Source organism: Bombina bombina, chromosome 4 (assembly GCF_027579735.1).
Source record: "Bombina bombina isolate aBomBom1 chromosome 4, aBomBom1.pri, whole genome shotgun sequence".
Lineage (NCBI taxonomy): Eukaryota > Metazoa > Chordata > Amphibia > Anura > Bombinatoridae > Bombina > Bombina bombina.
In genome coordinates, this window is record NC_069502.1 from 1,131,293,302 (window position 1) to 1,131,315,543 (window position 22,242).

General features: G+C 37.4%; 1 long non-coding RNA gene across 1 annotated transcript in view; it reads right to left on the minus strand.

The window, feature by feature from the left end:
* Window positions 1-3,500: 3,500 nt before the first annotated feature.
* The window catches only part of LOC128655793 (uncharacterized), a 31,656-nt gene continuing 12,914 nt past the window's right edge, over window positions 3,501-22,242 (minus strand). The window contains exon 2 of the long non-coding RNA XR_008401907.1: window positions 3,501-3,763. This is a non-coding gene — a long non-coding RNA (uncharacterized LOC128655793). The remainder of the gene's footprint in view (window positions 3,764-22,242) is intronic.

Sequence of the window (22,242 nt, forward strand, 5' to 3'; positions counted from 1 at the left end):
ATTCCTTTTCCCCTACATTTACGTTACCACAGGGGACTGTGCCCATGCTGACATACAAATTGAAAGAAAATGTGCCAAAAAGGCAAAATAAGACATCTATCAAATAACACTGGTGTCACAGGTATTGCACAAAGGGGTAACCTTTTCTTTTATTTATGCAGAAGATGCTATGAGATAATGGACACTAAAATCTTCTAAAGAATTATCTATTGCTCACTGGCTTTTGTCTAGCTGTTTAATTGAATATTATTAGATGTTTTTTAAAACTTGAATTGCATGCAACTTCAGTGTCATCACAAAGCTGAATTTTTGGGCAAAGATAAAAAATATAATTTAAAATTTATAAAGAAAAATATATCTTTTGTTGACTAAGATTCCGTAAATTTTATAAACTATATATATACACAGTGGATATAAAAAGTCTACACACCCCTGTTAAAATGTCAGGTTTCTGTGATGTAAAAAAATGAGACAAAGATAAATCATTTCAGAACTTTTTCCACCTTTAATGTGACCTATAAATTATGCAACTCAATTGAAAAACAAACTGAAATCTTTTAGGTGAAGGGAAGTAAAAATAAAAAAATAAAATATGGTTGCATAAGTGTAAACTAATACTTTGTTGAAGCAACTTTTGATTTTATTACAGCACTCAGTCTTTTTGGGTATGAGTTTTTCAGCATGGCACATCTTGACTTGGCAAGATTTGCCCACTCTTCTTTGCAAAAACACTCCAAATCTGTCAGATTGCGAGGGCATCTCCTGTGCACAGCCCACTTCAGATCACCCCACAGATTTTCGATTGGATTCAGGTCTGGGCTCTGGCTAGGCCAATCCAAAACTTTAATCTTCTTCTGGTGAAGCCATTCCTTTGTTGATTTGGATGTATGCTTTGGGTCGTTGTCATGCTGAAAGATGAAGTTCCTCTTCATGTTCAGTTTTCTAGAAGAAGCCTGAAGGTTTTGTGCCAATATTGACTGGTATTTGGAACTGTTCATAATTCCCTCTACCTTGAATAAGGCCCCAGTTCCAGCTGAAGAAAAACAGCCCCAAAGCATGATGCTGTCATCTCTATGTTTCACTGTGAGTATGGTGCACTTTTGGTGATATGCAGTGTTGTTTTTGCACCAAACATATCTTTTGGAATTATTGCCAAAAAGTTCAACCTTGGTTTCATCAGACCATAACACCTTTTCTCACATGCTTTTGGGAGACTTCAGATGTGTTTTTACTAAATTTAGCTGGGCCTGGATGTTTTTCTTTGTAAGAAAAGGCTTCCATCTTGCCGTCTACCCCAAAACCCAAACATATGAAGAATACGGGAAATTGTTTTCACATGTACCACACAGCCAGTACTTGCCAGATATTCCTGCAGCTCCTTTAATGTTGCTGTAGGCCTCTTGGTAGCCTCCCAGACCAGTTTTTTTCTCGTCTTTTCATCAATTTTGGAGGGACATCCAGTTCTTGGTAATGTCATTGTTGTGCCATATGTTCTCCACTTGATGATGACTGTCTTCACTGTGTTCCATGGTATATCTAATGCCTTGGAAATTCTTTTGTACCCTTCTCCTGGCTGATACCTTTTAACAATGAGATCCCTCTGATGCTTTAGAAGCTCTCTGCGGACCATGGCTTTTGTGTAGGATGCGACTAAGAAAATGTCAGGAAAGACCTACTAGAACAGCAGAACTTTATTTGAGGTTAATCAGAGGCACTTTAAATTATGGCAGGTGTGTACTGACTCCTATTTAACATGATTTTGAATGTGATTGCTTAATTCTGAACACAGCTACATCCCCACTTATGCAACCACATTATTTATTTTTTTTGTTTACTTCCCTCCACCTTAAAGATATCAGTTTGTTTTTCAATTGAGTTGTGTAGTTTATAGGTCACATTAAAGGTAAAAAAAGTTCTGAAATGATTTATCTTTGTCTAATTTTTTTACATCACAGAAACCTGACATTTTAACAGGGGTGTGTAGACTTTTGGAATGTACTAGACTTAAAGGGATACTAAACTCAATTTGTTTCTTTAATGATTCAGATAGAGCATGCAATTCTAAGCAACATTCTAATTTACTCCTATTATCAATTTTGTTTTTGTTCTCTTGCTATCTTTATTTAAAAAGCAGGAATGTAAAGCTAAGAAACCGGCCAATTTTAGGTTCAGCACCTTGGATAGCACTTGCTTATTGGTGGCTAAATTAGTAACCAATAAGCAAGTGCTATCTAGGGTGCTGAACCTAAAATGGGCCAGCTCCTAAGATTTACATTCCTGCTTTTTAAATAAAGATGGCAAAAGAACGAAGAAGATTTGATAACAGGGGTACATCAGAAAGTTGCTTAAAATTGCATGCTCTTACTGAATCATGAAAGAAAAAAATTGGGTTTAGTATCCCTTTAATATACTGCTAAACATTTGCCCAGGTGTATGGAACATGAATACACCTCAAATTAACCCATTTGGATAATTATCAGTAGCTCAAGGAGTGGTTGTGGGAAAATAAAGATATCACATCTAATGGTTGTTATCCAGCTCAGCTGTTTTTGACTGTTAAAGGGACACTGAACCCAAATGTTTTCTTTCGTGACTCAGATAGAGCATGCAATTTTAAGCAACTTTCTCCTATTATCAAATTTTCTTTATTCTCTTTGTATCTTTATTTGAAAAGCAAGAATGTAAGTATAGATGCCGGCCCATTTTTGTTGAACAACCTGGGTTGTCCTTGCTGATTGGACAGCACTAATAAACAAGTGCTCTCCATGGTTCTGAACCAAAAATTTGCTGACTCCTTAGTTTAGATGCCTTCTTTTTCAAATAAAGACAGCCACAGAACGAAGAAAAATTGATAATAAAAGTAAATTAGAAAGTTGCTTAAAATTGCATGCTCTATCTGAATCATGAAAGAAAAAAATTGGGTTCAGTGTCCCTTTAAGGAACATCCGTTCCAGTTTAAAAAAAAAAAATGCAAATCAGAAAGATTGGAATCAACCCCATTGTTAGAAAACATAACAAGTAACTTGTATTATCAAAATTGCTTTGCTCTCTTTGTATTCTGCTAAATCTCACACCTGCTATATGAAACCTTTCCTGTGGACACCAGGAATCTTTTATTTTCCCAAAGGTGAATAGTTGGGTTTTCTAATCTGGGTTTGTTCTTTAATTCTGCCTGAGTATTTAGAATATTTTGAAGATTATATATCATAAATATTATGTGATCTTACATTGTTTAAAGCAAGGTGGTATAATAGTTTTCATCTGTCCATCATTTTGGTGTCAGAAAGGGATTACACAGTAATATAACAGTAGAGATTAAAAAAATATTAGCTGTCCATCAAAATCAACCGTTATGGACAGAAATATAGGATTGAAAGTTTGTAAATTGTGGAAATCTTACTTGTTGAATATTACCCAGAATGCCAAATTTCCCTCTACCATAGATTCCAAGACAGGGCAAGTTATCAATTTCGTAGTAATAAGGACACACACAAGGAGGATTTTATTTACGTATATGTTTACTGTTTACATTTCTTTTTGTTTGTTTGTGTTATTATGTTCAGTTTGATTTTACAACTTTACTTTTAATCTTCTCATCGATGATTAGCCAATTTCTGGGATGCTATCAGGTTACTCTTTACTCTCAATGCTGAGTTCTTGAAGACACGCTCTGCATTTTGGACTTTTGGTACCTGCTATGTTATCTCAGTATATTTTTTGTTCTGAAATAGTTCTTAGTTGCTTTTCTTTTTGTCTTTGTATACTGTAAAATGAGAAATAAAAAGAAAACGAATGAAAGTTTCTAAATTATTTTAGTTTCTTTTAGGTTGACTTTTAAGAACATTATACCAGTGATTTTGTGAGTAATTGGCTAGTTTCAAAGCAAAATGCCTTTTCTTTACCACTCCTCACCTCCATTATCTGATTTATCTTGCTACTTTCCCTGTTGATTCTGGGGAAACACTCACTGGTTCCTCTAGGAGTATCAGTTCTGAGATCATAGCACCTTTACTTTGTCGGAATTTCAGGATTAATTAACATTCTTTTCTTCATATACCTGATGACGTCAGTGCTCTTAAGTACTATTTCCAATCTGCAAATTCATGGTCTGGTGTCAGAAAAATAAAGTGCATTCAAAATGTCTTTGACCATTGTGATTAGTTTTGCATTCCATATTGTTAATGATCTCAAAATGAAGTTTCCACCTTTCAGACTTTGGGTTTGTTCTATAAATGCTAGTGCCTCTTCATGGGCCATCCATCTGAGGAAAAATGACTTTCTTTGCATTCATGCTAAAAGTTATTTGAACGTTTAGATAGCTGTTTCTCAGACACTGTAAAGAGTATGCTATTGACCCACTCAAATGGTTAGCATTTGGACTTACCCACCAGTCCTGAATATGTTTTAAAAGGAGTGTGACAGAAAACACAATTTATGCCAACCAATAAATCCATTCCTTCCTAGTCTAAGCTAAACCAAATGAAGGTCCAACCTTTCATATACCATTGATTTTGTGCATGTCTTCCATCTGTTCTTCAAACAAATTCATGCTTGTCTAGGTGTGAACTTACAGGAAAAGAGAGAGTGTGCATTCAAAGTGCAAAGAGGGGGTAAAAGCACTAGACGGTTGACATGTTTCCGCCGTGGGCCTTAATCATAACCCACGGCCGAAACATGTCAACCATCTAGTGCTTTCACCCTCTCTTTGCACTTTGAATCTGCATGGATTTTTTAACTTTGATGTTGCAATAAAGGAACTTTTTATCAGCAAGACCGCCTTCTCTCTCTCTTTTCCTGTGACTATTACCAGCCATTTGGTACTTGCTGTATCTCTCTTGCTGTGAGTATCTACACCTGCACTGGGCGAAGAAAGCCTCCACCCCTCCTCCCATGCTGATACACCTACACCTCCTTACAGCTCATTGCCGCACACTGATTTCAAGACAGAAGCTAACACAGAAGGCCAGATTGTGCTGAGCAATTTCTCAGCCCCATAAGGCATACGGATACCTGGATACTCTGCTTCCTCTCACGGCTAACAAGAGCTGCATGATAGGAGGAGTGAAAAGTTGTTCCTGCCTTTGGTAACGCAAAATCTTTGGATTTCTTAGGGGTGAGTAGGCTCTGATAAGACCCGGATACTAAATAAGTGTATGTGCAGGTTTGAAAAGGTACTCACTTTGTTTTGACAAACTCCATTGTGTATACTGTGGGATATTTCATCTTTTTGTCCTCACTTATATTTGGATATCTGTAGGTGTGAACTTATACTAATAGAAAAGGAAAAGGGTATCTATAAGGTGAAATATCCCTTAAGACTTATATGAGGTTTCTACCTACTTCAAAAAGGAATGCGTGCACAATGCAAACAATGGCGTGTTGAAATGACGATTTGAACATGCCAAACAAACAAACAAGATTGTCTTGAAAAAGGCCCATGTGTGGAGCAGAAACGTTGACTTGAATTATGTAATTGTTGCATGAATAAAATCATAAAAATTATCAAGACCTGTGAGTGCCCTCTATATCGTATTGATGTGTATGAAAATTATCTGACGAGACAACCGGGCGAAATAGAATAATCAGTAAGGTTGGAGTGCATGGATTACAGAACATACATAGATAGATAGATAGATAGATAGATAGATAGATAGATAGATAGATAGATAGATAGTGATTCACTGTGAAGACATGGAGCTTTAGCTAACTTCCTTAAAGGAACAGTCAACGCCAGAATTTTTGTTGTTTAAAAAGATAGATAATCCCTTTATTACCCATTCCCCAGTTTTGCATAACCAACACAGTTATAATAATACACATTTTCCTCTGTAATTACCTTGTATCTAAGCCTCTGCAAACTGCCCTATTATTTCAGTTCTTTTGACAGACTTGCATTTTAGCCAATCATTGCTCACTCCTAGGTAAATTCACGTGCATGAGCTCAATGTAATCTATATGAAACACATGAACTAATGCCCTCTAGTGGTAAAAAACTGTCAAAATGCATTCAGATTACAGGCGGCTTTCAAGCTCTAAGAAATTAGCACGTAAACCTCCAAGGTTTAGCTTTCAACTAAGAACACCAAGAGAGCAAAGCAAAATTGGTGATAAAAGTAAATTGGAAAGTTGTTTAAAATTACATGACCTATTTGAATCATTAAAGTTTTTTTTAGACTTGACTGTCCCTTTAATGAAATAAAAATTATTATTATTATTATTATTGATTATTATTACTATTGGTATTCTACAGTAATGCTTTCAGTACTATGCATAACCCTCCACCAGCTAAAATGCTACAAAATTAAAAGAATTATTCTTAAAAAAAAAAATGTATGTCAAAAATAAGGATTTCTGCAAACCTCTGCATTATTGGTCCATAAAAGATTTAAAGTCACTATAAAAATCATAATATTATGAACCCTAAAATCATTATTTTCAGAAATGGCTTAAAGGATCTCTTGTTCACTGGGAAATCTTCAGCTATTTTTTCTACTAAGAAGAGGCTCAATCAAAAGATTCACCAACTACCCTCTAGAGAAAACTGCAGATCTACATTTAAATGGAGATATATTTCCAAATGCACACACTACCTGGAAGGCAGAGACTGTCAAGGTTTCATACTGAGTTAATATAAAATAGTTTCAGCTATATTTCAGTGCTGTAACTATCCTGAATTTTAAGGTTTCTACATATGCAAGTCTAGATATAATATTTCTATCATATATATTAATATTAATCGCTTAGCCACATTTATTAACAAATCTTTATTATGCATTCATTATACTAACATTTCTTCTCATCACAGCAAATGCATTATACATTTATTTGTCAGCTAAACTAAATAATTAAGTGGTTCACTATTATGCCATAAACTGTTGGTTTGTATTGCAGCCAATTTAAACCGTAAGATTGAGTACAAGGTATATATTATGCTTCACCATGATAAACTACAAAGGTGATTAAAAACAACCTATTTCTTCTTTTGACTGTCCGAGCATTCAATAGCTTACTATAAACTGTTTTTATAAATGGGTAACTTTATAAGTAAGATGCTTGTGTTTTTTGTAGACCCGATCAAAGTCTGAACAATGTATGTGTGTTAATATATGTGTGTGTGTAAGTTTGTATGTGTATGTATTTGAGAGTGTATGTATATGTTTCTAAGTAATTATTTGTATATGTATATACAGTATCTCACAAAAGTGAGTACACCCCTCACATTTTTTAAAATATTTTATTATATTTCTTCATGTGACAACACTGAAGAAATTACACTTTGCTACAATGTCAAGTAGTGAGTGTACAGCCTGTATAACAGTGCAAATTTGCTGTCCCCTCAAAATAACTCAACACACTGCCATTAATGTCTAAACAGTTGGCAACAAAAGTGAGTACACCCCTAAGTGGAAATGTCCAAATTGGGCCCAAATAGCCATTTTCCCTACCGGATGTCATGTGACTCGTTAGTGTTACAAGGTCTCAGGTGTGAATGGGAAGCAGGTGTGTTAAATTTGATGTTATCGCTCTCACACTCTTTCATATTGGTCACTGGAAGCTCAACATGGCACCTCATGGCAAAGAACTCTCTGTGGATCTGAAAAAAAGAATTGTTGCTCTACATAAAGATGTCCTTGGCTATAAGAAGATTGCCAAGACCCTGAAACTGAGCTGCAGCACGGTGGGCAAGACCATACAGTGGTTTCACAGGAAAGGTTCCACTCAGAACAGGCCTCGCCATGGTCAACCAAAGAAGTTGAGTGCACGTGTTCAGTATTATATCCAGAGGTTGTCTTTGGGAAATAGACATATGAGTGCTGCCAGCATTGCTGCAGAAGTTGAAGGGGTGGGGATCAGCCTGTCAGTGCCCAGACCATACGCCGCACACTGCATCAAATTGGTCTGCATGGCTGTCGTCCCAGAAGGAAGCCTCTTCTAAAGATGATGCACAATAAAGCCAGTAAACAGTTTGCTAAAGACAAGCAGACTAAGAACATGGATTACTGGAACCATGTCCTGTGGTCCGATGAGACCAAGATAAACTTATTTCGTTCAGATGGTGTCAAGCGTGTGTGGCGGCAACCAGGTGAGAGTGCATGTCTGTGTGTGTGAGAGTGTGTGTATGAGTGAATGTATGTTTGTATTGTGTGTGAGTGCATGTCTGTGTATGTGAGAGTGTGTGTGTGGGTGAATGTATGTTTGTATTGTGTGTGAGTGCATGTCTGTGTATGTGAGAGTGTGTCAGTGAATGTATGTTTGCATTGTGTGAGAGTGCATGAGTGTCAATATGTGTGTGTTTGTGGGGGTATGTTTGTATTGTGTGTGAGTGCATGTATGTGTATGTGAAAGTGTGTGAGTCAAAGTATGATTGTATTGGGTGTGAGTGCATGGGTATGTATATATGTATCTGTGTGTGAGTGTGTGTTTGTATTGTGTCAGTGCATGTGTCTTTGTATGAGAGTGTGTGAGTGTGTGTTTGTATTGTGTGTCAGTGCATGTGTCTTTGTATGAGAGTGGGTGTTTGTATTGTGTGTCAGTGCATGTGTCTTTGTATGAGAGTGTGTGAGTGTGTTTGTATTGTGTGTCAGTGCATGCATCTTTGTATGAGAGTGTGTGAGTGTGTGTATTGTGTGTCAGTGCATGTGTCTTTGTATGAGAGTGCGTGAGTCTGTGTTTGTATTGTGTGTCAGTTTATGTGTCTTTCTATAAGAGTGTGTGAGTGTGTTTGTATTTTGTCAGTGCATGTGTCTTTGTATGAGAGTGTGAGTGTGTGTTTCTATTGTGTGTCAGTGCATGTGTCTTTGTATGAGAGTGTGTGACTGTGTGTGTTTGTATTGTGTGTCAGTGCATGTTTCTGTATGAGTGTGTGTTTGTATTGTGTGTCAGAGCATGCGTCTTTGTATGAAAGTGTGTGTGTGTGCTTGTATTGTGTCAGTGAATGTGTCTTTGTATGAAAGTGTGTGAGTGTGTGCTTGTATTGTGTCATTGCATATGTTTTTGTATGAGAGTGTGTAAGTGTGTGTTTGTATTGTGTCAGTGCATATGTCTTTGTATGAGAGTGTGTGAGTGTGTGTTTGTATTGTGTGTCAGTGCATGTGTCTTTGTATGAGAGTGTGTGAGTGTGTGTTTGTTTTATGTGTCAGTGCATGTTTCTTTGTATGAGAGTGTGTGAGTGTGAGTGTGTGTTTGTATTGTGTGTCAGTGCATGTGTCTTTGTATGAGAGTGTGTGAGTGTGAGTTTGTATTGTGTGTCAGTGCATGTGTCTTTGTATGATAGTGTGTGAGTGTGTGTTTGTATTGTGTGTCAGTGCATGTGTCTTTGTATGAGAGTGTGTGAGTGTGTGTTTGTATTGTGTGTCAGTGCATGTGTCTTTGTATGAGAGTGTGTAAGTGTGTGTTTGTATTGTGTCAGTGCATGTGTTTTGTATGAGAGTATGTGTGTGTTTGCATTGTATGTCAGTGCATGTGTCTTTGTATGAGAGTGTGTGAGTATGTGATTATATTGTGTGTCACTGCATGTGTCTTTGTATGAGAGTGTGTGTTTGTATTGTGTGTCAGTGTATGTGTCTTTGTATGAGAGTGTGAGTGTGTGTTTCTATTGTGTGTCAGTGCATGTGTCTTTGTATGAGAGTGTGTGACTGTTTGTGTTTGTATTGTGTGTCAGTGCATGTTTCTGTATGAGTGTGTGTTTGTATTGTGTGTCAGAGCATGCGTCTTTGTATGAAAGTGTGTGTGTGTGCTTGTATTGTGTCAGTGCATGTGTCTTTGTATGAAAGTGTGTGAGTGTGTGCTTGTATTGTGTCATTGCATGTGTTTTTGTATGAGAGTGTGTAAGTGTGTGTTTGTATTGTGTCAGTGCATATGTCTTTGTATGAGAGTGTGTGAGTGTGTGTTTGTTTGTATTGTGTGTCAGTGCATGTGTCTTTGTATGAGAGTGTGTGAGTGTGTGTTTGTTTTATGTGTCAGTGCATGTTTCTTTGTATGAGAGTGTGTGAGTGTGAGTGTGAGTGTGTGTTTGTATTGTGTGTCAGTGCATGTGTCTTTGTATGAGAGTGTGTGAGTGTGAGTTTGTATTGTGTGTCAGTGCATGTGTCTTTGTATGATAGTGTGTGAGTGTGTGTTTGTATTGTGTGTCAGTGCATGTGTCTTTGTATGAGAGTGTGTGAGTGTGTGTTTGTATTGTGTGTCAGTGCATGTGTCTTTGTATGAGAGTGTGTGTGTGTTTGTATTGTGTCAGTGCATGTGTTTTTGTATGAGAGTATGTGTGTGTTTGCATTGTATGTCAGTGCATGTGTCTTTGTATGAGAGTGTGTGAGTATGTGATTATATTGTGTGTCACTGCATGTGTCTTTGTATGAGAGTGTGTGTTTGTATTTTGTGTCAGTGTATGTGTCTTTGTATGAGAGTGTGTAAGTGTGTGTTTGTATTGTGTGTCAGTGCATGTGTCTTTGTATGAGAGCATGTGAGTGTGTGTTTGTATTGTGTGTCAGTGCATGTGTCTTTGTATTAAAATGTGTGTGTGTGTTTGTATTGTGTGTCAGTACATGTGTCTTTGTATAAGAGTGTGTGTTTGTATTGTGTGTCAGTGCATGTGTCTTTGCATGAAAATGTGTGTGTTTGTTTTGTGTGTCAGTGCATGTGTCTTTGTATGAGAGTGTGTGTTTGTATTTGATATGCATGTTTGTATACGTGCGTGTGTTTGTATACGTGTGTGTGTTTGTATACATGTGTGTGTATGAGTGAATGTATGTTTGTATTGTGTGTGAGTGCATGTCTGTGTATGTGAGAGTGTGTGTGTGGGTGAATGTATGTTTGTATTGTGTGTGAGTGCATGTCTGTGTATGTGAGAGTGTGTCAGTGAATGTATGTTTGCATTGTGTGAGAGTGCATGAGTGTGAATATGTGTGTGTTTGTGGGGGTATGTTTGTATTGTGTGTGAGTGCATGTATGTGTATGTGAAAGTGTGTGAGTCAAAGTATGATTGTATTGGGTGTGAGTGCATGGGTATGTATATATGTATCTGTGTGTGAGTGTGTGTTTGTATTGTGTCAGTGCATGTGTCTTTGTATGAGAGTGTGTGAGTGTGTGTTTGTATTGTGTGTCAGTGCATGTGTCTTTGTATGAGAGTGGGTGTTTGTATTGTGTGTCAGTGCATGTGTCTTTGTATGAGAGTGTGTGAGTGTGTTTGTATTGTGTGTCAGTGCATGCATCTTTGTATGAGAGTGTGTGAGTGTGTGTATTGTGTGTCAGTGCATGTGTCTTTGTATGAGAGTGCGTGAGTCTGTGTTTGTATTGTGTGTCAGTTTATGTGTCTTTCTATAAGAGTGTGTGAGTGTGTTTGTATTTTGTCAGTGCATGTGTCTTTGAATGAGAGTGTGAGTGTGTGTTTCTATTGTGTGTCAGTGCATGTGTCTTTGTATGAGAGTGTGTGACTGTGTGTGTTTGTATTGTGTGTCAGTGCATGTTTATGTATGAGTGTGTGTTTGTATTGTGTGTCAGAGCATGCGTCTTTGTATGAAAGTGTGTGTGTGTGCTTGTATTGTGTCAGTGCATGTGTCTTTGTATGAAAGTGTGTGAGTGTGTGCTTGTATTGTGTCATTGCATGTGTTTTTGTATGAGAGTGTGTAAGTGTGTGTTTGTATTGTGCCAGTGCATATGTCTTTGTATGAGAGTGTGTGAGTGTGTGTTTGTATTGTGTGTCAGTGCATGTGTCTTTGTATGAGAGTGTGTGAGTGTGTGTTTGTTTTATGTGTCAGTGCATGTTTCTTTGTATGAGAGTGTGTGAGTGTGAGTGTGAGTGTGTGTTTGTATTGTGTGTCAGTGCATGTGTCTTTGTATGAGAGTGTGTGAGTGTGAGTTTGTATTGTGTGTCAGTGCATGTGTCTTTGTATGATAGTGTGTGAGTGTGTATTTGTATTGTGTGTCAGTGCATGTGTCTTTGTATGAGAGTGTGTGAGTGTGTGTTTGTATTGTGTGTCAGTGCATGTGTCTTTGTATGAGAGTGTGTAAGTATGTGTTTGTATTGTGTCAGTGCATGTGTTTTTGTATGAGAGTATGTGTGTGTTTGCATTGTATGTCAGTGCATGTGTCTTTGTATGAGAGTGTGTGAGTATGTGATTATATTGTGTGTCACTGCATGTGTCTTTGTATGAGAGTGTGTGTTTGTATTGTGTGTCAGTGTATGTGTCTTTGTATGAGAGTGTGTAAGTGTGTGTTTGTATTGTGTGTCAGTGCATGTGTCTTTGTATGAGAGCATGTGAGTGTGTGTTTGTATTGTGTGTCAGTGCATGTGTCTTTGTATTAAAATGTGTGTGTGTGTTTGTATTGTGTGTCAGTGCATGTGTCTTTGTATAAGAGTGTGTGTTTGTATTGTGTGTCAGTGCATGTGTCTTTGCATGAAAATGTGTGTGTTTGTTTTGTGTGTCAGTGCATGTGTCTTTGTATGAGAGTGTGTGTTTGTATTTGATATGCATGTTTGTATACGTGTGAAAATATTTGTATGTGTATATGTATCTCTGTGTCTGTGAGTGCATGTTTATTTTATGCATGAGTCTATGTTTGTATGTGTGTGGGTGCATGAGTATGTGTATCTGAGTGTGAGTACAGGTATACCTAACTTTACAGCACTTCACTTTACAGCGCTTCGCTAATACAATACTTTGTGGAGCTGAAGTTCAACCTCCAAGGATTTTGAAACAGTTCTGTACTCATTGTGAGATTGCAAGAAAAGTGACTGGAACTATTTTGTTATGCACTGTTCACCCTGTTTACAACATTACAGTGCAATTTATGTCTCAGTATTGTAGTCTGGCAAATTTTACTACAGTAATTGTCACTATTTTACAGGTACACTTTTTATTAAATACTAATTGAATACTTTGCTGTGCTAGTGTTAAACTAAACTTAACGCTATTATACACCTAATATATGTTAGTTCAAACATGTTTTCAAGCTTTTAACACACTGGCAAGTGAAAAGAAAGCTAAAACCACATTGTTTCACATTAAGGCGGTTTTCACTTTACAGCGGGGCTCTGGTCCCTAACCCGCTGTATGAACGCGGTATACCTGTATATGTTTGTATGTGTGCAAAATGCGTAAGTACAGTTTACCCACTCCTTCCACTAAAAGAAACATGAATGATTCAGATAGAGCATAACATTTTAAACAACTTTCCAATTAACTTCTGTTATCTTATTTGCTTTGTTTTTTTTTGTTTCTTTTACTGAAAAGCACAGCTAGGTAGTCTCAGGAGATGGGAGATATCTGCTGATTGGTGACTGCGCTGATATACCTCTTATTGGTCTAGATTACGAGTAGCGAGCTAACTGTTGCATGTGAGCGATAAGGGGTATATTGCAACTCTGCATGTGTCGGAAGAAGTGTGCATATTACAAGTTGAAAGTAAATGCTTTAGCATGAGCGCAATTGAATTTAATGCACTTTGGGATAGCAGGACTTCATAGCTATAGTTAACTGTTACGCTTGCCAAAAAAGCTGCACAAAACACATCAAAAATACCTTTAAAAGTACAGTTACGCTCATAATAACACTGTCAAATAATAAAAAAAAAATTAAAAAATTGCTTAAAAAAGTTATAAGGGCTCAAAGATATGAGGTCTCTGGTGTAAATATTTAACATTCCAATATTCTTCACATAAGGGAATAAGTTCTAAGTATTTTTAAATAGATATTCATATATATATATATATATATATATATATATATATTTATTTATTTATTTTTATTTTACAAAATAACATTATATATATAAATTTGTATTTAAGAATAAATAGAACATTTACTACCATGTGAAGAACACTGGAATGTGAAATATTTATATTTTATGCTCGGTTAGCACACTTGGTTAAACGCATGTTAGGTGTTTGGGTAAGGGTGTTAGTTTTTTTTTCCATTTCTCGCACTCCATTGAAGTCTATGGGGAGAATATTTTCACACGGTCACGATAGTCGAAGTTCAGCTGTTTGAGTAAGTCGGGTTAGCTCTTGTGTGAAAATGTTTTACTTACTCGCGCTACCCGACATGCGCAAGAAGCTTACTACTTTTAAAGTTAACGTGCAAGCGGGAGCGATAAATTACGTTCCACTTGTATTCTAGCCCATTATTGGCTTAAAATGTGTTCAGCTAGCTACCAGTAGTGCATTGCTGCTCCATCAATAAAGGATACGAAGAGAGCTAAGCTAAATTGATTGTATAAATAAATAGAAAATTTGATTAATACTGCATAATCTGTCTGAATCATGCACAACATTTTTTGGTTATCATGTCTTTTTAACATCTCCACGGGAGTGAGCACAGTTTTATCTATATGGCACACATGAACTAGCACGGTCTAGCTGTGAACAACTGTTAAAATGCACTGAGATAAGAGGACCTAGGTTTAGTATTTAACTAAGAATACCAAGAGAACAAAGCAAATTTGATTATAAAAGTAAATTAGAAAGTTGTTTATAATTGCATGCCCTATCTAAACCATGAAAGTTTAATTTTTTTCTAGACTGTCCCTTTAATAAGCTTGGAATTACTCTTTTTTATATTAATACTTAATAATAATAATATATATATATATATATATAATAATAGTTTAGTATTCACACCATAATAATAATAGTTTAGTATTCACACCAAAGTACATTTTAATATTCACTGGGATAGAATATTCTTTCTTTGCAAGAAACTATAGAAAGCTAATTTAAACCCCTTTGTTCTTAGATATAATTGCATTATATTAATATGCACATAAACAAGACTACATGTGAGACCACTGAAAACAATGCCCTTGGGTGGGTGGGGGTAAAATACATTGCTCCACTTTCACTATAAAGTCATGTGATATCATGGGCTAAATTACTTATCCCTAGAAGATGCAAATACTTTACTGCAACAATCTAATTACAATGCAGTTGAATAAGTCTTCACACGTTTGTTATTTTTTAGTGAAATAAATTAAGTTTGGAATGTTGCTATTGATTCACGGCCTCAGTTTAGAGAGAAGCACTTCACTTTTTTGGCTCATAAATAGAACTCTGTGAAACTACCTTCTCTGTGTCTCTTAGGACTTCCGCACCACTCAAATAAGCAACAAAAAGACAGATATACAGGATAATCAGGATGGACATTTGTGGGGCAGCAACTGCTCACTCACCTGTAACAGTGCTCTGGATGGAAACCAGTGAAAACATTTCACAATATATCACAATCTCAGGCTCTTTATCAGTTTTTTGAATAATAAGGATATTTTATAGGTTTTGCAAATTACAACTAAATGACTAAAATAAAAACGATAAAAGCTTTTACTGAGGGGAATGTTATTGATGCAGACATGTTAGGGGATATATTTTTTTATCTTTGAGAGAAAGAAGAATATTTAGTATGTTTACTGCACAGTTACAATATAGGCTGCATACATGCCCAAAGTAGTTTAGCATTGAGTATGGGTTATATCTTAAAAGTTCAAGGGGCCACATTCCAGAGCTTGGACCATTGCCTGATAAAACTAGTACAGTCTTTTGTATCCCTGAGGTGTCTGCTTTATAGGTTTTATTTGCCCCAAACCTGTTTAGTGCTCATGTACTTGCAACCACATGCCCAAGCCTTGCTTTAATATTAAAGCTCAATAATAAATGTAAACAGAACATCAGCTAAACAAGAAAACGTTTACAATGAGTATATTTGCTGAGAGTAGCCAATCGTCTTTGCTCATTATTTTGCTTTGGAAGACTTAACCATATTAGAGATAGGACAGAACTATATTTTGATCAGAGCTTGTGAGACTAACTTGGGAGATTATGGGAAAGGAGGGAAGGGTAACAATTTCAGGGTGCATCCTCCGCAGCGAGTGATGTAGTGGTCTGATTTGCTATTTTTTATTCATTTATATATTTAACAATCAGAACCATTACAGTATTTTCCTTACTTAGAAAATAACACAATATAAATCTTACATTTGGAAAGATTATTTGTGGTTTAGTGGCAACACCTGTTTCTATGCAGAGAAAGTTTAATACAAAGGGTATATGACAATCTGATAATTTCCACCTTATCTAGAAATAAGTAAGCAAATAAATCTTCAATGTGCACACTCACAAACATACATAAATACACTCATACATAATGCTACAATACACCTCACACATACACCCCCAGTCTCACAAAATACTTTCCATCCAAAACACTCACAAACAATTCTATCTAAACACACTGATACATAATGCTAAAATACACATCACACATACCCCCCATTTAACAAAATACTTTCCTTTCCACACACTCACAAACAGAATGGTACTTCACACATGACCCCCCCACCCACAAACACTCTCACTAAATACTCTCCTTCCCACTCTCACAAACATAATCATACATAAACGCACTCAAACAGAATGCTACTTCACACATGCCTCCTACGCGTGCTCACTAAACACTCTCCTCTCTGATCAGCCAATAGGATGTAAGCAGCTCTCATTCTATTGGCTCACATGAAGAGGACCTCCGTGTCGCCAATGACCTTTGCTCTGCTGACCGCTCCGCCTTCACGCCTCCGCCAAGAAGATAGACCCACGATGGATGAAGATGGAGCCGCCTGGATAAAGACCTTTCCCCGCCACCGGGAAGAAGATGGATCGCCGTACTTCAGCAATGGTGAGTACCTATTTTGGGGCTAGTGTTAGTTTTCTTTTTTTTTTTTGAGGTTGTAATTTTTTTTTTAGATTAGTTTTTTTAAAAAATTTTTATGGGCAGTAAAAGAGCTGAATGTCCTTTTCAGGGCAATGCCCATACAAATGCCCTTTTCGGGGCATTGGGTAGATTAGGGGTTTTTTTTATTTTGGGGCGCTGGGGGGTTGTTATTTTAGGGGGTATTTGGTTTTATTTCTTGCAAAAGAACTGATAAATTTAGGGCAAAGCCATACAAAAGGCCCTTTTAAGTTTATTGATAGATTAAGGTTTTTTTATTTTGTTTTTTTGTTTGTTTTTTTTAAACGGGGTTATTAGAATAGGAATAACTTTTTTTATTTTTGATAATTTAGTTTGTTATTTTTTGTAATGTTAGCATTTTTTTTAATAATTTTTCTATTATTTTTTAATTTAGTTAGTATGTTTTTAATTTTATATAGGTGTTTTTTAATTGGGGTTAAGTTAGAGGGTGTTAGGTTAGGGGGCTTAGTTATTAGGTTAATACTTTGCGTTGTGGGGGGGTTGGTGGATTAGGGGTGAATGAGTTAATTAGGTGTTTGTGCTGTGGGGGGTTGGTGGATTGGGGGTAAATAGGTTAATTAGGTGTTTGCGGTTTAGGGGTTAATACATTTATTAGGTACTTTGCATTGCAAGGGGATGGCAGATAAGGGGTTAATAGGTTAATTAGATACTTAGTGTTGTGGGGGGTTGGCAGTTGAGGTGTTAATATGTTAATTAGGTGTTTGCGTTATGGGGTTGGCGGTTTAGGGGTTAATAGGTTTATATTGTAGTTTCAATGTGGGGGGTTAATATGTTTATTAGGTAGTTTGCGATGTGGGGGATGGTGGTTTAGGGGTTTATACGTTTATCAGACATTGCGTAGTGGGGGGTTGGCGGATAAAGGGTTAATACGTTTATTAGACATTGCGATGTGGGGGGATGGCAGTTTAAGAGTTGATGTTGCGCATACGTTAGGCGTTTGTTAAAGATTCCAGGGAGTTATGGTACTTTTTTACTCAATTCAAGGCTTGCTGCGTCTACCTTTGTGTTGCAAGGTGAAAATGGAGTAAAATATCTCCATTCTGCGCGCTTAAGTCCTTGCGCTGCATATGTGATACCGACTTGTGACGCCAGTTCTTTGCTAGTTTATGGAAGTAAAAACTGCAGCCGACGTGTAAAATATACGCAGGTAACTTATCTGCTGCGCCATATATGTGATCACTCGATTAGACTAAAAAATGGTGACGTCTCATTCAACAACATAACAAATAGTAATATCTAAATATGTGTGTTCTAGACCTGGTCCGTATTCTGCAAGCCAAATTGGATAATTTCCCTGCTTGACTGATCAGTGGCTCAGTCACTGTCATCTGACACATTAAGGATACACAAGGACAGTCCATAATATTTTCATAGACAATGGAGGATAATTTGTATCTTGCTCACAGTCCACCAAAAGATTAATGCCAATAAATTACAAATGTACAGTTATCATTGATATTTTTGCTTGTATTTGCAAATAGATACAAAATAAATTACCTGATCTTTCAATGTGGTATTTTTGTCCTTACCCTTATTTTTATCACAAGTTTGGTAATTTTCACTTTTTTAATGTTTAAAGATAATATACATCAGTTTACTTTTTAAGAAGATAGGCCTTAAAGGGATATGAAACCTATTTTTTGTTCTTTCATGATTCAGATAGAGCATGCGATTTTAAGCAACTTTCTAATTTACTTCTATTTTCTTCATTCTCTTGGTATCGTTATTTAAAAAAGCAGGAATGTAAGCTTAGGAGCACTGCAACCTGTATGCACGTGACTATGCGTTATCTTCATGCACATTAAAGCTTGTATGCGCATGACAATGTGCTCTTGGTGGATGGCACTACCAAGCCTTCAATGGGAGTGTTGGTGACGTGGCCACAAACGTGAGGTCACAAAGGGGAGGAGTCACAGTAGGAACAAGGGAGCTGGAAAGGGGAGGTTATTTAACCCTCTTGATCTCGCTTAGCTGCTACAGAACATCAAGACCCCTCATTTGCTCACCAAGCCCCCCCAAATAAATAAAAATGTTAAACCACACACAACATGGTTTTCATTAGGGAAGGTATCTTTAGGGACACATATTAAAAATGTAAAATGCTTATAGTAGACCCCCAATGAAGTTTATTCTATAGTGTACAAGTTTCTTTTTAACTGTGGCGACAGTGATCACCTAGCAGAAAAAAAAAAATATGCTTTTATTTCTACTCTGACACAAAGGGGCCCTTTAGTTTTTATTACAACACCCAAAGGCCTGTGTGGGACCTTCTTTCAAATGTGAATACCATTGAAAAACGATTCTATAAGGTGATCACAGTAGCAACCGTGGTCATCTGGCTATTTTAAATGTTTTTATTAAAATGTTCACAAATAAATACTTTCTTTTCTTAGATGTTTTGTTGTAGCCTTCTCACGTGCAATGAAATTTAAATATAATAAAGATATATTCTGAATCTGTAGTGCCTGATGAAAAAAAAAAGTATATAATTTTTGTGGGTCACTCACTAAAATATGCCTTACAATAGCATTTAAATTTAGGCCACAAAAAAATCTCAAATTTGGCTTAGTACAGATGTGTGAAAAAGGCTTAGTATTATTATCATTATTATTATTAGGTATTTGTAGAGCGCCAACAGATTCCACAGCGCTATAAACATAGTCGGTGTACAGGATAGCTTTTGTAGGGGTCAAGTGGGTAGAGGGCCCTGCCGAGAGTTTCACTGTTGTAGTCGGCTCTTATGAAGCGATCTGTAAACAGCTGGGCCCATAGGCTTACATTCTAAGGGGTTCAAGGGGAAAGCAATGGCGTTAGGGAAGGTTAGTGTTGGTTGTATGCATCCCTGAATAGTAGAGCTTTTAGGGAGTGCTTGAAGCTATAAAAACAAGGGGAGAGTCTTATGGAGCGAGGCAGGGAATTCCACAAGATGGGGGCCAGTCTGGAGAAGTCCTGTAAACGTGAATGTGAGGAAGTAACAAGAGAGGAGGAGAGGAGGAGATCCTGAGCTGATCGAAGGGGACGGGAGGGAGAGTATCTAGAGACAAGTTATGAGATGTAGGGGGAGCAGTGCAGTTGAGAGCTTTATATGTCAGGGTGAGGATTTTATGTTTAATCCTAGAGGCAAGAGGAAGCCTGTGAAGGGATTGGCAGAGAGGTGCAGCACATGAAGAGCGACGAGTAAGGAATATGAGCCTGGCAGAGGCATTCATAATGGATTGTAAAGGAGCTATGCGGCAGCTAGGTAGACCAAAGAGGACGGAATTGCAGTAGTCGAGGCGGGAAAGGATGAGAGAGTGGATTAAAATCTTGGTTGTATCTTGTGTAAGGAAATGTCTAATTTTAGCGATGTTTTTAAGGTGGAAGCGGCAGGCTTTAGCCAAGGACTGAATGTGAGGAGTGAAGGAAAGATCTGAGTCAAGTGTGACCCCAAGACATCGGGCGTGTGGGGTAGGGGTAATGATGGAATTATCAACAGTTATAGAAATTTTGGGGGTGGAGACATTGGAAGAAGGGGGAAAAATAAGGAGTTCAGTTTTGGAGAGATTTAGCTTAAGGTAGTGAGAGGACATCCAAGATGAGATGTGAGAAAGACAGTTAGTGACACGGGTTAGTAAGGAAGGAGGTAGGTCTGATGCAGAGAGGTAGATTTGGGTGTCATCGGCATACAAATGGTATTGAAACCCATGGGACTTTATTAAGGAACCTAGTGACGATGTGTAGATTGAAAAGAGAAGGGGACCAAGGGCAGAGGATGCTCCGGAGAAGGCTACACTAAATGCACGGTTAGTCAGATAGGAAGAGAACCACAAGAGAGCTGTGTCACAGATGCTGAAGGATTGGAGGGTTTGGAGCAGAAGATGGTGGTCAACAGTGTCAAAGGCTGCAGACAGGTCAAGGAGGATAAGCAGAGAGAAGTGGCCTTTGGATTTTGCTGCAAGTAGGTCATTGGTAACCTTGACAATTGCTGTTTCTGTAGAGTGATGGGGACGAAATCCAGATTGCAGTTGGTCAAGAAGAGAGTTTAGTGTAAGGAAATGGGATAGACGTGCGTAAACTAGCTTTTCGAGGAGCTTTGAGGCAAGAGGGAGTAGGGAAAAAGGGCGGTAATTGGAAGGGGAGGTTGGATCAAGGGAAGGTTTTTTGAGGATAGGTGTGACCAGTGCATGTTTTAGAGATGAGGGAAATATACCAGTGCTGAGGGAGAGGTTGAAAATGTTGTGAGTATAGGGGTGAGGGTAGAAGTAGTAGTAAAAGGGTTAAAGGAACAAAAAAGGCAAAAAAAACTTTCATGATTCAGATAGAACAGGCATTTCTAAACAACTTTCCAATTTACTATTACTATTATTTTCTAATTTGCTTTGTCCTTTTGGTATCCATTGTTGAAAAGCATACCTAGATGCACTACTGGCAGCTAACTGCTCTTTGGTGGCTGCAGGCATGTGCCTCTGTAAATTGGTTCACCCGATGTGTTCGGCTAGCTCCCAGTAATGCATCGCAGCTCCTTCAACAAAAGCTACCAAGAGAATTAAGTACATTTGATATTAGAAGTAAATAGTAAAGTTGTTTAAAATTGTATGTTCTATCTGAATCATAAAAGCAAAATGTTTGGCTTTACATTCCTTTAAAGTGTTCCCAATTAATTACCTGTTATACCAGCTGCAGATTACTAAAAGTATGGTCAATTGATCCTTTAGGTTTTTTTTGTATTTTAAATAGCTGGTTTTGCTTGTTCAAAACATTGCTTATTGTTCTCAAGGACATGTTTATTTAAATGGGCTAAGTCTGCAACTTTCATGATTTAGATAGGGCATGCAATTTTAAACAACTTTCCAATTTACTTTTATCATCAAATTTGTTCTCTTGGTATTCTTTGTTGAAAGCTAAACCTAGGTAGGCTAATATGTTAATTTGTAAGCCCTTAAAGTTCCCTTTTTATCTCATTGCATTTTGACATTTTTTCACAGCTAGACAGCATTAGTTCATGTGTTCCATTTAGATAACATTGTGCTCACTCCCGTGGAGTTATAGATTCAGCACTGATTGGCAAAAATGCAAGTCTGTCAAAAGAACTGAAATAAGGTGGCAGTCTGCAGAGGCTTAGATACAAGGTAATCACAGAGGTAAAAAGTGTATTATAGTGATAGTAAATCCTAGCGTTTCTGAAAACGCTAGGATTTACCAGTGGAACAAATAAAGGGGACTTTCAGTCATGAAGTGTAAAATACTTTATGCTGAAAGTTCCTTTATTTGTTTGAAGCGTTCTCCATGCTGAGCGCCTCAGGCAGTCCACGGCAGAACGCTATTTTGCTGGGAGCTGATCTTAGCCAAAAGCGTGCTAGCTTTCCGGCATGGCGCCAACTGGCCCGCATGGCTACTGGCTAAGAGATGGAAACGTCACCTCATAGCAAAATAGCGTTCTGGCATGGGCTGCCTGAGGAGCTCAGCGTGAAGAAAGTCCCCTTTATTTGATCCACTGGTAAATCCTAGCATTTCACAGATGCTAGAATTT